The sequence below is a fragment of the Perissodus microlepis genome, chromosome 8 (genome assembly GCF_051167445.1).
Source record: "Perissodus microlepis isolate ML-2025 ecotype Zambia chromosome 8, ASM5116744v1, whole genome shotgun sequence".
In the NCBI taxonomy this organism is placed as follows: domain Eukaryota; kingdom Metazoa; phylum Chordata; class Actinopteri; order Cichliformes; family Cichlidae; genus Perissodus; species Perissodus microlepis.
In genome coordinates, this window is record NC_140468.1 from 15649569 (window position 1) to 15663158 (window position 13590).

The following is a 13590-nucleotide window of genomic DNA, read 5'->3' on the forward strand; positions in this document are numbered from 1 at the left end:
AGCACGAACTAGCCAGATCGTGCTTGATTTCTGAAAGCATTAAATGGCCCGCCCCTCCCCCTTCTCCTGCTTCGAGAAGGGTCTGCAGCCACTGGCGCTCCCCAGCGCTCCCCAGTGCAGCCACTGGCGCTCCCCAGTGGCTGCAGCCCGATGCTCTTGCCTGCTTCTCCTGCCACTGCTATGACACCAGTTAGGCAGGCCATGGGCGGGGTCCCATCCCACACCTGTTCTGATTTGCTGCTGCACAGCGTCCCTCCCATGGCTCCGCCCCTGTGAGGCCTGGGCTGGTGGGGGTTGACAATCAGGTGGCGGATGTCGAAGAAGCTTCCATCCTCTCCTCCGGTGTTGCCCACCTGTATGGGCTCAAAATGTGGTCATAAATATTTTGTACTTGTAAAAAAGATTTGTATGTGTAAAAAAGATTTGTGTGTGCGTAAAAAAGATTTGTATGTGTAAAAAGAATTTGTGTGTGCGTAAAAAAGATTTGTATGTGTAAAAAAGATTTGTGTGTGCGTAAAAAAGATTTGTGTGTGCGTAAAAAAGATTTGTATGTGTAAAAAAGATTTGTGTGTGCGTAAAAAAGATTTGTGTGTGCGTAAAAAAGATTTGTATGTGTAAAAAAGATTTGTGTGTGCGTAAAAAAGATTTGTGTGTGGACTTAGAAAAAAAAACCCTGCAAGTTACAAGTACGAATTTTGACCCTATTTTTCTTCCTTTCATCTGATTGGTCAATGTCATGTCAATCACAAATGTAACAATCCAATCAGAGAACAGATGGGTTTGGCTGTCGGAGGGGCGCTTTTTTGAACTGCAGGTCCTTGAAGGGTGATACAGTTTGAAGCTGGAGGATCTCTATATAAATATCCGATAGCAGCTAGGTCCCCTAACTTTCAGTAGCTGTTGAAAGGAAAAAGTTGTGGTATATCAGTGGTTAGAAATACCATTATTACTTTAGGATTAGTTTAACACAAAGTCAGGGCTGACCCAGGACCATTGCTGTGAGTCACAGTGCGCAGCATAAAAGTCCTTTCACATCAGACGCAGGATGTGCTGCTAATGCTAACTGCTAACTAAAAGCAAAGGATCCAGAATTTGTTACGCTGGCTGCTGGGCTCTGTGGGTTTTTGCAGCAGCTCTACCTGTACTAGATGCACCTGCTCCTTGTCTTTTCTATCTCTGACTTTATGTCCTCTACAAGAGTTTCTGTTTTTTTTGCTGGTTCTTCAAATGTTCAATAAAAACATGTATGCTAATTCATAACGAAGAAAGCTTTGTAATGAAGACTGTCATTTCCAAAACACTGCCCGCCCCACCCCACGGTCCGCAGCGCTGTTGAAAAGGCTGTGGAAGTCCCTATATTAAACACGTAGACCTGTGACACAAAAATCACCAAACTCGGACGACCACAGACTGTTTTCCTTCGTGGTGATGAAGGAAAACGCTGGGTTGGCATGTAAAAGGGCATTTATTCCCTTCAAAGACCTGCAGTTCAAAAAAAGCGCCCCTCCAACAGCCAAACCCATCTGTTCTCTGATTGGATTGTTACATTTGTGATTGACATGACATTGACCAATCAGATGAAAGGAAGAAAAATAGGGTCAAAATTCGTACTTGTAACTTGCAGGGTTTTTTTTAAGTCCACACACAAATCTTTTTTACACATACAAATCTTTTTTACGCACACACAAATCTTTTTTACGCACACACAAATCTTTTTTACACATACAAATCTTTTTTACGCACACACAAATCTTTTTTACACATACAAATCTTTTTTACGCACACACAAATTCTTTTTACACATACAAATCTTTTTTACGCACACACAAATCTTTTTTACACATACAAATCTTTTTTACAAGTACAAAATATTTATGACCACATTTTGAGCCCATACACCTGTCCCTGGGCTGCCCCCTGCTGATCCCCGGGCGCAGTGTCGGGCGAGATGGGTCCCTTCAACTCTTGATTGGAGCATGCCGGGTGTGGGAATTAGCCCTTCCTGAGGTCCAGAGGTGGGTAGTAACGAGTTACATTTACTTGAGTAAGTTTTTGAAAAAAAAAAGTACTTTTAAAGTACCTTTTTTGCATGATACTTTTTACTTTTACTTGAGTAGATTTGTGAAGAAGAAACTGTACTTTTATTCCGCTACATTTGCAAAATTCGACTCGTTACTTTTTTAAAAAAATAATTAGTTTAACACATTAGATAACATGCCGCCAGTGGAGTTTCCGGTAACTTTTTTACCAATCAGATGTGGTCATGTGCTCAAACTGTGCGTCCATAACATGAAGCTTATCATACAAAATCTGTCTCTCGCTCTCCCTCTCTCTGTCTTACAGACGCACACACACCACCACCATCAACTTTGCTAAATTACTGATGAAAAACATTGACCAGGCAGCTGTGATTGAGCAGCAATGTCCAGCCAACTCTTTTCACGGTTGTTGTAGTCGTGATAATTTTGTGAGGCCACATTGAAAAGCCTCGGATACGTAAGCGTAGTACGGAAGCATAGAGCTGCCACCCAGGCAAAAGAAAAATAGAGCTATATCACGTTATAACGTGAAAAATATATTGTTCTAACAATATACTTTTAACTTTTGTACAATATACTATCATGTTAGTACAATATACCTTTCATGTTTGAACGATATAATATCACATTATTACAATATACATAATTATCACGTTCGTACAGTATAAATATTATATTGTACGAACGTGATATTATATTGCTCAAACGTGAAAGGTATATTGCACGAACATGAAAAGTATATTGTTAGAACAATAAACTTTTCATGTTATAACGTGATATAGCTCTATTTTTCTTTTGCCTGGGTGGCAGCTCTACGCTTACGTACTCGGATGAGCTTGCCCGTGTCCGGATCACACGCTGCGCTGCCGTGCTGCTCCATCTTTTCACTTTCATTTCTGTGTTTGTGCGTGCGCAGTGTGAGAGGCTGCGTTGAGGGGCGACAGGATTTCAAACAGGTTTGATTATCTTGCGACCATACGATTGATGATTGGGAGCTGGTCGTGAGGTGTTAACTGCTCGTTACCCCATGTATACTACACAATGCACAAACGATTAAGGCAAAACTCGGGCCGATCCCCAAAACGGTTGTGCGACTGAAAAATCGTCTCAAAATGGGCCAAAAATCGCACAGTGTATGCCCAGCTTTTGGAGGCTAGCTCCAAACAAACATCTGCAGCTTGGCAGTGTATACAGCACTATAATGACCAGACCTAATTCTTTTGAAAACCATACATCTTTCCACAGGTCTCAACTTCATCAGACGTCACCTAGACGCAGAGCTGGATGAGGCCAGCACAAACAGCAGCCTAACCGACGAAGATGACGGATCCATGAGGTCAGGAAAGCCAGAAGCAGTGGAGCTGGAGAGGTACCTTTCATGTCCATTCACTGGAGGTATGGATCTATTGCATGGCTTTCCTCACATCAAGAAGCTGTTGATCAAAATCAATACAGCTCTTCATGCATCTGGAGCTTGTGAAGGACTTCTTAGTCATGCAGGACTCCTGTTCACTGCTAAACAGTTACAGCTTCACAGAAAGAACCTTGAGAGCAAACTGCTGCTGAAGCTTAACCATCACCTCACTGAATGAAGAAATGGCACATTTTTGCTAAATATGCAGAAATAAATGTACACCCATACAATTTATGGTAAACGAGCTGCCTTGTATGTACATATGTTCAAGATGCCTCGTTCTAATGTTTTCTCTGAGGCTGCTGTGCCATTTGGAGCAAAAATGAATATAAAGTTTACAGCATATCTTGTCACCGGAAATTGTTTGCACCATTTATATATTTATATTATTTACTGTAGGTATTGGTGAAAAAAGCTTTATGTTGTGAAAAACTGAAATCTGGAAATTAGAATTGTTGTGCCTTATTTTGTTGATGTTTTACATATCTGTTGAAAATACAAAAATTTGTATATTTATTTATTTTTGTTTGTCTGAAAGCATTTATTTAAAAAATAAATTGGACATTTCAAACAGTTACTCACTACTTGAGTAGTCTTTTCGCCAAGTACTTTTTTACTCTTACTTGAGTAACTTTTTTGACGACTACTTTTCACTTTTACTTGAGTAATAATATTTTAAAGTAACGCTACTCTTACTTGAGTACAATTTTTGGATACTCGACCCACCTCTGCTGAGGTCCCATCTAGTAGAGTGGACCGCAAGGTTGTTGCTATCACGTAGCCTCAGCGCCTAAGGTGCCGCTGCTGCCTGGTTGACAGTGAGTAAATGAGCCCTGCCTCCCAGCATTTTTGATCCCCTGCCCGCAGTTGGATGCTGCTGTGCATGGCGGGAGTAGTTGCCTTTGGCCCCTCCCTCGTTAGCCCCCCCCGGTCCCTAGGTGCCCCTTCGGGCCTTCCCTGGGCAGGGCTGTGTGGGTTACTCATGCTCTGCTGGTGGCCATTTTGTCGCTCCCTCTATGGGATGGAGCTTGACACGACAGCTGCAGGCGGGCTGGGCATGGAGAGCCCGCCCCAATCCTGTGCCTCTCAGGCTACATGAGGATGATGGCTGCACATCAGCTTCTGTTCTATGGGAAGCAGAGAAAGCTGTGATGAGAGGTAAAATAATTTCTTTCTCATCACACAAAAAGAAAGAAGAAAACAAAAATATTCAGGAACTAGAAAAACCATCAAATCCTTAGAAGAAGCCTTTGCGTCCGACCAAGATCAAGAAATAATGAACAAAATACGCAAAACAAAACTAGAATTAAATGAAATTATTAATTAAAAAAACACAATTCCTAGTACAAAGACTTCGCTTGCAGAATTTTAACATGTAACATGTCCGGGCGATTTCTAGCTAACCAGTTCAAAATAAAGAAAAAACAACTATATGTGCTGTTAAAGATTTATCTGGGAACACAATATATGACCCTGGAAGAATAAACAAAATTTTTAGGGATTTCTATGAAACTTTATATTCACCACAAATAAACCCGTCTAAAAATTAAATTGATCAGTTTCTTGACAATGTAACTCTTCCAAAATTACTAGACAGTCAAGCGATGGCACTGGATTCGCCACTGACACCAGGTGAACTCCAGGAAGCGCTGATAAGTATGCAAAATAATAAGGCTCCAGGCCCAGACGGCTACCCTGCAGAATTCTACAAAGAATTCTGGACAATTTTGGCACCAGTATTCCACATAGTGTTGCAGGAAATCAAGGAAAATGGCAGACTACCACCAAATGTGAATTCTGCCAACATTAGTCTCCTGCTAAAACCAGACAAAGACCCTTTATTTCCCTCAAGCTATCGTCCAATATCCCTTATTAATGTAGACCTCAAAATAATCTGCAAAGCTCTCTCAAAAAGATTAGAGAAGATGACCCCCCTTTTAATTCATCCTGACCAAACAGGTTTCATAAAAGGCAGGCACTCATCAGCAAACACATGTAGATTACTTAATTTAATAGACTACTCATGCAGTAAAAACTTTTGATACCACAATATTATCTCTAGATGCAGAAAAAGCATTTGACAGAGTTAACTGGAAATTTTTATTTGTAACTTTACACAAATTTGGTTTTGGAAACTCTTTCATAAACTGGCTAAGAATATTATATAACTCCCCAACAGCTCATATCAGAACAAATGACCAGACATCCTCCAGCTTCTGTCTCCTGAGGGGCACCAGACTGGGATGCCCACTCTCCCCTTCACTTTTTGTAATTTTCATCGAACCACTAGCAGCAGCATTTAGACAGGCTACAATAATTAAGGGCATAAAGTGTAAGAACGTAGAACATAAAATCAGTCTCTATGCGGATGATGTGTTGCTTTTTCTCCAAAACTCACAAACCAACCTTTCTGAGGTAATTACTCTAATAAACGGGTTTTCAAGAGTTTCAGATTATTCAATTAACTGGTCAAAATCTACAGTTCTTCCAATTAACTGCTCCTTCCATAATTCCTCTTCTGCCCCACTACAATCTGGAAATATTAAATATTTAGGTATTAATGTCTCTCCTAAGCTTTCAGACTTAACTAAATTAAATCACATCCCACTTCTAAAGAAAGTAGAAGGTGATCTGACTAGATGGAAATCTCTACCCATATCACTCATGGGAAGGGTCGCTACTATAAAAAATGATGATCTTGCCAAAAATAAATTACTTATTTTCAATGATCCCGAACAAAGCATCACAAGATTGGTTCAGATCTCTGGATTCGTATATTTCTAAATTCCGTTGGAAAGATAAATCCCCGCGTATCAGCTTAAAAACGCTACAAAGAACCAAGGATAAAGGAGGATTAGATCTGCCTAATTTTCAACAATACTTCTTAGCCAACAGGCTTCAGTTCATCTCAGGATGGTTAAAACATACCTTCTTAGATGAGCCCTGGCTAGATGTTTAACAGGCACTATGCAATAATCTAGAGACCTAACATTTATCAGCTCAAACATCAAAAGACATGAATGCTTCAAAAGCATCAACATCAGCTCTTCTCTGACAGCATGGTGGGAGTTTCTAAAAATAACGGAGTCTTCATTAATCCCATGCAAACGTACACCTATCTGGAATAACCCTGACGTATTACAAAACAATAATATGATTAATTTTCCAGAATGGAGTTGTAAAGGAATTAAATACTTAGAACATATATTAGAAGGAACAGACTTTATTCCATTTGACAGACTAGTTATACAATATGTATGGAAGCCCGTTTCCGCCACTAAATAAAAACAAAACAGCTAGTATCCATAACTCGAAATTTCGAGTTATTTTCTCGAAATTTCGACTTATTAACTCGAAATTTCGAGAAACGTAACTCAAAATTTCGAGTTACTTTTCTCAAAATTTCGAGTTAGCTCTGCCAATCAAAAATATACGTGAATGAGGTCGCTTTCTTGTTACCCGGAAGCATATGGCGCAGAGGACCGCGCACTCAAAAACGGATCCCAACAAATTGGCGCTTTCGCGAGTACGTTTGCTGATAGTAACACCATGTGATTCAGCTAATAACACAGGGATTTCATCATTTATGAAGCCAGGCTGAAAACACTCAGCAATCTGTGCATTCACGACTGGATGTAATACCGGTAGCTTAGCTGTAGCATTTGTAGCTGAGGGCTTCAGCTTCCGGGTAACAAGGAAATGACGTCATTCACGTAGATTACGGATTGGCAGCGCTAACTCGAAATTTCGAGTTGCTTTTCTCAAAATTTTGAGTTAATAAATCGAAATTTCGAGTTAATATGTCGAAATTTCGAGAAAATAACTCGGAATTTCGAGAAAATAACTCGAAATTTTGAGTTATGGATCCTTTTTTTTTTTTTTTAGTGGCAGAAACGGGCTTCCATAAATATGGGATCAACAAGAAAAGATTTTTAGAATATCAACAAATTAAATCCATAGTAAAAAAAAGAAATTTAAACCGGGTCAAGTTGAACTACAAACACCACCAAGTGTGGTACATTTTCTTACTCTTAAATCCCCCAAATTATTGTCTAAAATATACAGAACACTTTCTAAAACAGATGAATTAATATCACTTCCTATTGCAAAGTGGGAAGCAGATTTATCAGTCAGCTTAGACCAAAACTTCTGGTCTCAGATATGCTTAAAAACCTTTAAATTGATTAGAAATCCCAGTCTGCAATTAATGCAATACAAAATACTACATAGAGTGCACTATACAGGTCATCGGATGTTCCAGATGGGCTTTACATCTTCCAACAACTGCTCACACTGTCAAGGCAATACACCAGAAAATTACATCCACGGTCTTTGGTTCTGTCCACCAGTGCAGAAGTTTTGGCGCGGGATATGTGAAGACTTATCAAAGTGTCTGAAATGTAAAATTCCAACCTCCCCTTTAGGGTGCTTGTTGGGCAAATTGGATGATGTCACTACAGAAACTAATACAGTCCACATGGTTTTTACTGCCCTATGCATTGCCAAGAAAACGGTCCTCATGAACTGGAAAAATAATGGTTTGGTCCCACCTTCGCCATTGTGGTTGATATGGAGGTTGCGACAGGCTTAGGGCGTCTGGAGAATCCCTAGGGACGTTATCCCTGGAGGGCTTAATCCGGGGGTTGTGGTCATAACCTGGTTAGTGGCCCTGGTTGCTCTTAGAGGGTGTTCTCCTCGTGGCTGCATGCAGCAGGGCTGGGGGAGGGTCTGTGCTGGCGGACGTAGGTTACTGGCCTGGAGGCTGGCTGCCCCTGAGTGGATCCGGGGCAGGCGTGGGGGCTTAGGGTTCGGGGGTGCCTCGCCTCCGTGCTAGGGCTCTGGCTGGGCCTTGGGGGCTTCGGTCCTCGTTGATGTGTCACTGAGGTTGTGGGCTTGGCGGTGCTGCTGCTGTAGGCCCCGGTCTGGATGGGCCTGGGCTCCCTTGCCTTGGTGGGAAGGTGGGAATGCATGTTTGTGTCTGTGTGTGCCTGTTTGTCTGTGTCTATATGTCAGGTCGGGTCTTAGACTCCACCTCTCTGGGAACTCCCTCAGGGGGCATCAGTGCGTTGGTGGTTCTTGGTGTCCAGGGCTGGGCGCTGAGGTATGTACCAGCTCACTCCCGGTGGCTACTTGGCGGGGCCTGGCACCTGTTGCTCGGTCAGGCCTCTTCCGGGGCGTAGGGGGCCCTCGGGCCTCCGGCCTCTGGGCCTGCGGCTCGGTTCACTCTGGCACAGCTGGCTGCCGGCACAGCCGGCGGGCACGCCTGTCCAGCCCCCTCTGGCTTCTGCTCCGTGGCTACTGGGTGACCCCTCATCTGGGGCTCTCCTCAGCTCTTCCCAGGAGGGTGGCACGGATGCCCCTCCGATGGTCCTCCTTGGGCTCCCGCACTCTGGGGCCTCTGGATGTCTGGAGCCTGGATCTCCTCCATGCCTGCTTCATGCCCTGGGCGACGGGGCTATGGCTCTCTACACACTCTAGCAGACCGTTACATGGGGAAACCTTTTGAATACAAGCACGCTGATTCACACAGATGTGCACACGGGTGTTCACTGTTCATAGACATAAACTACACCTTTCTTGGCTGCTACTTCAAAGCACATTGTGCGCTGTCGGTCCTGCGTGCTGTACACCAACATTCAATATTTAGTATTTACTGCTGTTTACACTTAGCTAGATTAATGCAGTGGTGTTGTGTTTAGTATGTTGCTCTGTTTTGGGGTTTTTTGCTTGTTTTCTCTTCTTTTTCTTTCAACAGGTGATCCAGGAGATTTTTTTTTTCTTTCTCTTTTTAAGTGCCCTTTCTCACTGTCCCTCTTCCCATCTGTTTTTCTTTTCCTTCATCTTTCTTTCTCCCTTTCCTATCCCCCAGTCATGTCTGTCCCGTCTGTAACAACTGAAAATAAAATAAAATAAATAATAACAACAAAGGTCGATCAAATGGACCAATACGGCAAGGCCGTGATGATCCGTTTGGCAAAGTAAATCCATTGGGTATCATTGTTGGTCTTCAGACAACAATTCTGATGGCTAAAGAACCAAATGGGACAGGCAAAAAAAAAAAGAGGATGATAGCTGCAGCATTCCCTCCCATGGCCCCGCCTCTGCGAGGCCTGGGCCGGTGGAGGTTTGATTGTCAGGAGGTTGATGTGTATGACGCTTGGCGTTCAGTTGAGGTGGGGAGGACTCGGAGCCTAGGCTCAGCTGTCTTCCAGCCGCCCTCCTCCCTCCTGACGTCCTTTGAGTTGCCCATATGGAAAAAAAATAGTAAAAACTTATATGGTTTACACATGAAAGTGGCCACTTTCATGAGTAAATCATATATCTGTTTTCACTCTTGTATGCTTTTCATACAAGTTTCACACAAGACAGATACAAACTTTATAAGATTTATATATATCTTTTCCATATGGGTGGGCCTAGTGGCCAGCACTGCTGCAGGCTGTGTCTCCTGGACTATTGCCCGCGCCTAGCCGGTTCTTACGCCAGTCGGACCTCACTACGTCTGACGGCTCGGCCAGGGGTTGATAGTTCTCTGGCCTGCGGCACTGGCTCACTGTCTGGCACATTGCCCAAATGTGCGGGTCTACAGTGCCGGCAGGGCCCGCTCAGTGAGCTGACCCCCACCTGCGAATCACGACCCTGGCTGCACTGCAGCGCCAGGCTGTCTTCCCCTGACGTGTTTCCCGCATTTGCCAGTTGGACCTCGCTGCGGCGAGTGAGCGTTCTCCAGCCTTTTTAGCTGGATTCTCTCTGGCATATCAGCTGCTGCAGCCCCTGGCGTATTGCCCGCGCTTCGCCGGTTCACATGCCAGCCGGTCCTCGTTGCGGCTCCGTGGTTGGATGGACCCTTCGGGTCGCATCCCTGCCTAGGCCCTGCATCTTGCAGCTGTACTGCTGCTGTGGGATGTGTTCCCCTGGCGTACTGCCCGCGCTTCGCCGGCTCACACGGCAGTCGGACCTCACTGTGTCTGGTACGTCAGCTGGTGGGTGAGTGTTCTCCAGCGCGCAGCGCTGGCTCTCTGTCTAGTGTGTTGCCCCTGTGTCGCAGGTCACATGGCCAGCAGGTGCCCGCTCAGTGAGCTGACGCTTCCCGACTGTCCAGTGTCTCATCGGGCCCACTCTTGCTGGCCCCCTGTCTACGGACGGCGCAGAGTGGCTGCTATACTCTGGTGACGAACCTTGGGTTGCTCCTCACTTGGGCCCTCAGTGGCCTGAGCCACTAGCACCTCCCCTGTCGTGGATGGTGCAGGTGCTCTACTCCTGGGACAGGCGCTGGGCCTCATCCTACGTCGGCCATCCACTGAATGGCCGAGCTGCTGCGACGGGCTTTCCCTCCCTGGCACTGTGTCACTGCCTAGTGCCAGGCAGGGATCTGTTGTGACTTGACTTATCCAGCTGGCGAATCCGCCTTCCCTTCTGGGGCATCATCCGCATATCATAGCCAGCTGCTGTGCTCGAGTGGCTTGGTAGGCTGTGTTGCCCTGGCGTTTTGCCCGCGTTCACCGGCTTATACGCCAGTTGCACCTCGCTGCGGCGAGTGGCATTCTCCAGCCTAGTGTAGCCTGTTCTGTCTGGCGTGTTGCCCGCAGTGCGCGGTTCACAAAGCCAGCAGGACTCCTATCGTTGCTTGAGTGGGGCGGCTTCTCAGCTGTGACCGCAGATTAAGCTGCCGCCGCTGCCGCTGCTGCTGCTGCTGCAGCTGCAGGCTGTGTTGCCCTGGCGTATTACCCGCGTTTCACCGGTTTACGCGCCAGCTGGACCTCGCTGTGTCTGATGCTCAGCCAGCGAGAGAGTGTTCTCCAGTCTAGTGTAGCCTGTTCTGTCTGGCATGTTGCCCGCAGTGCGCGGTTCACAAGGCCAGCATGGTTCCTGTCATTGCTCGAGTGGGGCGGCTTCTCGGCTCTGATCGCAGATTAAGCCGCAGCCGCCGCTGCTGCTGCTACTGCTGCTGCTGCTACTGCTGCAGCTGCAGGCTGTGTTGCCCTGGCGTGTTGCCCTGGCGTATTGCCCGCGCTTCGCCGGTTTATGCGCCAGCTGGACCTCGCTGTGTCTGATGCTCAGCCAGCGAGAGAGTGTTCTCCAGCCTAGTGTAGCCTGTTCTGTCTGGCGTGTTCCCCGCAGTGCACAGTTCACAAGGCCAGCATGGTTCCTGTCATTGCTCGAGTTGGGCGGCTTCTCGGCTCTGACTGCAGCTTAAGACGCCGCCGCTGCTGATGCTGCTGCTGCTGCAGCTGCTGCTACTGCTGCAGCTGCAGGCTGTGTTCCCCTGGCGTATTGCCCGCGCTTTGCCAGTTTAAGTGCCAGCTGGACCTCGCTGTGTCTGATGCTCAGCCAGCGAGTGAGTGTTCTCCGGCCTGCAGCACCAGGCTCCCTGCAGGCGGTTCGCCCGTTGCATGTTAGCCGGGCCTCGCTGTGTCTGATAAGCCAGCCAGCGGTTGTGTTGTGTTCCAGCCTGCGGTGCCGACTGTACCCGAGCAGCGGCCGCTTGGCCCTGGGGTGACCTGTGGGTCGCGTCCCTGGCTTGGAGCTCCTCTCCAGCGGCTGCACTGCAGCTGCTGGCTGTGTTCCCGCATTGCCGGCCTACACGCCAGTTGGGCCTCGCTGTGTCTGCTACGTCAGCCAGCGAATGTGTGTTCTCCAGCCTCCTTAGCCAGTCTCTGTCTGGCGTATAGGCTTCTGCGCCTGCAGGCTGTGTTCCCTGGGGTGTTGCCCGCATTCTCCGACGTGCCCGCCAGTCTGTCCTCGCTGTCTTTGATGCTTCAGCCCGCGAGTGAGTGTTCCCCAGCCTATGGCGCTGGCTGACTGTCTGGCGTTGCCCGCTTCTTGCATGCACCCATCAGGGTCCCCTTTCAGCGACTCTCCTCTCTCTGCTCCTGTGCACCGAGGGCTCCAGCTGGAGATCCTTGGGGAGCTTACGCACAGGCTCGTCCTAGCCGACCGCCCGTGCTTCTGGCATTCCGTCACTCCAACCGCATGCCGCGGGTTGCGGTTGTCAGACCTTGCTGTGTCTCACATTTCGGCCAGTGAGTGATGCCTGCAATGTTGGTTCCCTGTTGGTGCTTGCCTGTGTCTCACGGACTTACGGGGCCAGCACGGGGACGCCCAGTAGCTGGGACTTTGTGTCTGACCTCGAGTGTCTCGTTGCGAGTTCACTCTTGAGGCTCCTGTGTCTGTGGACAAGCACGTGGTGACGGTGCTGGGGGTAGGCCTTCGGGTCGTCGCCCTGCTCAGCCCTCCACTTACGCAGGCTAGGCTGCCAGCCCAGCCCAGTTTGTGTCTCTCGCCCTTTGTGTCGTAGTGGTCCGTCTGTTTCATTTCCCTCTCTGTCGCTCTCCATGTCTTAGTCCTGTCTTTGTGTTTTGTCCCTATCTGTTCCCATCTTCCCCTCCTTGTGTTTTTTGTCTCTGCAGTCTGGCGTGCATTCTCATTCTCCTTTCATCGTGTCAAGTTCCTACGTCTTAGTCATGGTCTCAGTGTTACTTCCTGTTTTGTTTTTTTTGACAGTCTCGTCTTGCGTTCAGTGTGTTCCGTTTTGCTTCCCCTGTCTCATCCTGTCTAATTTTTTCCTGCTGTGTTCCTCATGTGTTTCCACTGACCATGTCTTTCCTCATGTGTATATATTGTGTAAGTTTCCCCTTTTCCCTTGTTTATATGTCTCCATTTCTCAAGTGTTTGGGGATTTCCAGGTGTTCCAAGTTTAATGAATTTTCCCAGTTGAGGTTTTTTGTGATTACTTTTTCTTTTGTTGGTTTTCTTGTTTATTTAATGTTTTTAAAAAATCTAGTTTTGCCTCGTCATCTGCATTTTGGGTCCTCTGACACTGCAGATCGTGACATGCCCATGTTTTGGACTGCATTTGAGGGCCACATCCACATCAACATAACAGGTTTGTGTCCAGAGAGCATTGTTTAAACACCAGTGCTGATCATGTTCATCCCTGTATAACTACAGAATGACAGATGCTTTCACAAGGATAATGTGTTTTCATAATGGGGGTTTCCAGTGGTTTAATGTTTACATGACAGGGGTCAGAAACACAATGTACTTGGAGCAGAAACATTTTTTTATTGTCCAGGAAGGAGAATGAAAATACCCAGGATTGGTGGAAGCTGAACATTCGATCAAATTCCAAGTGTT